Below are 3,528 nucleotides of genomic sequence, written 5' to 3' on the forward strand. Positions count from 1 at the left end.
GTTATTATGATAAGTTATTGTCTTGTCTTGATCATGCTGTGGAACAGGAATTTCTAACATCTTCTGCACGACAAATCATAATCTCTCCTGCTACTGTTGAACAATTGATTGACCAACTATGATCTTTCATTCCTGTAATTGATCCTTCCATTAGTCATATAAATTGGTCAACTTAGGAAAGCCGTAAAAAGCTTAAATTGGATTTGAGCCTTCATTTGTGAATTTTTGTGTCTTTTGGTTTTATTATTGTGTTTTGTTATTTCTTATTTTTGTTTCAGTGTGTTTCAAGTTTGTTAGTGTTCATTATTTCAAGTGATATCTTCTATACTCTATCTTTCTACATTTAAACATTGAGGACAATGTCTCGTTTTAGTTAAGGGGAGAGGGTAGTAGCTAAAAAAAAATGTGTTTTCTATTTCATAAAGCATGTGCAAAATTGTTGTTACTATGATTGCAGAGTAAGAAGAACTTTTATGACTCTTGAGATGCATCTTAGTAACCATTCTTAATAAGGTCTATCATAATACTTCTTGAAATATTCAGGTTTACAAACTCTCGCATTGTTATCACTTAATTCTGTTTATATACTTATTTAACATGTATTCTTAAACCTTAATTTACACACACACACTTTAACATTTGATTGTGGGTTGCATATTGGATTATTACATTATTTATGTTCTTTTGTTAAAGGTAACAACTAAGGAAAAGGGATAGTATATAATTAAAAAAAAGAAAAAAAGAAAAAAAAGAAAAAAAAAAAGAAAGAAAAATGATGATAATAAAAATGTAGATAAGTTTGGTTTTATAGCCTCCCTAACCTAAGTAATTAAGCCCGAATGGGTGTTTTAACACGTAATACCCTAAAGTCAACTGACTTGGGAGCTATTGGCCCAACGCTTGTTACATGGGTTGAGGAGAAAAGCTTGAGGGAATCAAACATTGCACTGTCTACATATCAGTATCTACGACCCGAGTTATTAAGCTCATAGGGGTGTCTCAACACCTAATGCCCTAAGACCAACTGGTCTGGGAGTCATTAGTCGAAAACTCGTTATATGGGTTAAAGATGCATGGTGTTTTAAGTTATATGTGTATATATATATATATATATATAAAAGACAAAAATAATAATCTCAATCTAAGGAAGTTAACCTTAAACATTAGAACAAAAATTTTGTTTTCTTCCAAGAAAAGCCCATAATTATATGTTGATACATTGAGCATAAAAGAAAGGTTTATTAATATCTTATTAAGAGGCATTGAGCAGATATATAATTGAATGAGAGTTTGTTTATCTGGATAGATTAATGAAAGTTAAATGATGAATACCTTTCTTTGTGGAATTTGCAAATTGTTTTTCTATTTTAACACTTTAATTACTAGGGACTAGTAATAAGTTAGTTGGGAGGTGTGATTAGTACTTAAAAGTGCATTTTTATCATGGTTTTATATCATCATTTTGCACTTAAAGTATCAATAACTCCTTAACTAAAGCATGTTTTATAATAATATATCTAATAATATAAGATGTCTTTAATTTAACTAAAACATGTCAAGTATCCATGATTATAACTTATGTTAACAACAAATCAAGTTCCTTTCATAGCTCAGGTGTCGGTTATACCATACATTATGGGCTATGAAAGTGCCAAGCATTTGTTATACCAAGTGTTATACAACATAAATCAAAATTAGTCATTTAACAAGCAAAGTCAATCAAGATTAGTTATTTAACAAGCAACTTATTAAAGAGTGAACAATATAACAAATATAAAACATGTTAGTATCAAATATTAAAGTCCATATTAAGTTTACATTATACTTATTCTTACACCATTAGTGTAACCTTTTCACCTTGACATAATAAATTTAGCTAGACATAATGAAAGAAAGAAAAATAGATAAACAAAATAAGAACATAAATAAGATAAAAGTTAACTAAGTAAAGAAAAGAAAATGAAAGGCATAAACTTGATATTAATGAGAGCAAAGCATAAACATTACAAAAAATACAAAGAGAGAAAGCAAGAGCATGATCTTGATCTGGAAACCAAGATGCCTAAATGCATGGCAAATGCCTCCTTTTATAGGCCAAAATTGGGAACTATTGATTTGATGACTAATTGATGAGTGGGTGGCCCACTCTTGACTTGGTGACAATCCTTATCTTCTCTTGTCTACCCAAAACGTCATTGATAACGTCAAACTTGGAGCCACTCAAAACATGAAAGTTGTAGGCAATTTTCTCAACTCATTTGGACTTCTAGAACTCCAGATATGACCAAAATACTGAATAGTGCTCGAGCTGGAGGACAGATTTAGGCTTTTTTGTTGTTGCTACAATTTAGACTTGAAAATGGCCTTTTTAGATCTTGGGCTCCATATGAAAGTTGTAGGACTATGTCTTAACAATTTGGACTTGAAAATGGCATTTTTAAGTCTTGGGCTCTATATGATAGTTGTAGGCCTATGTCTTACCTTTTCATCCATATAAAGTAGACCTAAATCGAAGATCTACAACTCCAGATATGACCTAATTACCAAGCAGTGTTCTAGTTTGGACTGCACTGGTATCTCTTTTCTAAGTCTGGCCATCTCTTTTTCCTTTCAATTTGAGTTCTTAAATTCATCAATCAATCCTTTCATTTATGTGATAGACCTACATTTAAAATGAACATTTACCACAAATTAAAGGTATCTAATATTATTAGATATATTATTATAAAACATGCTTTAGTTATGAGATGCATCGGGAGGAAAAACTATGCATGATGGTGCACTTGTTCTTGTGGGATTCATGTGGTCTCTAAGTGTTCTAGCACGGTTATTCTCATTATTCTCATTTTGAAGTGATTGATTATCTTCTTCGGCCATATTTTCTGAAAATGATGAGGATACCCTACAAAGTCTACCACTTGATGTACGTGACCACACTCTCATGCATGTGTAGGAATAGAATATAAGGAAGAAGAAAATACAAGAAGAAGAAACAAGAGAAAAGAAACAAAGTTATATACAAGAAAAGTGAAAAGTGAAAATAAAATAAATATTATAATTTATACAAAACTTACCTCTCTAGCAACGACGCCAAAAACTTGACACGACTAAAAGATTAATGTCTTCTCCCAAGTGCAAGAGTGTCGAAATAATAAATAACCCGACAAGACCAGGGTCGAACCATAGGGAGGTTAATTGTATAAATTATAGATGACAATAATAACAATAATAACAATAAAAACAATAAAAACAACAACAACAATAATAATACTAGTAGTAGTAGTAATACTAATACTAATACTAATAATAATAAAGAAAGAGATGGAGAAGAAGAAGAAGATGATGAGAACTTTGAGATGGAATATTAATGTAAGGATTAAACAATGATAATAACAAATGTCAAGGTTAGAGGTTCCACTAATGGTATGTCAAACAAGTATAATATAAACTCTTATTATTCAATTGGAAACCACACACAAAGGACGTTCCAATCAGATTATAGATTATTAACATGATTACATTAGTCAT

Source organism: Populus euphratica, unplaced genomic scaffold (assembly GCF_000495115.2).
Source record: "Populus euphratica unplaced genomic scaffold, PopEup_1.0 scaffold125.1, whole genome shotgun sequence".
Taxonomy (NCBI): domain Eukaryota; kingdom Viridiplantae; phylum Streptophyta; class Magnoliopsida; order Malpighiales; family Salicaceae; genus Populus; species Populus euphratica.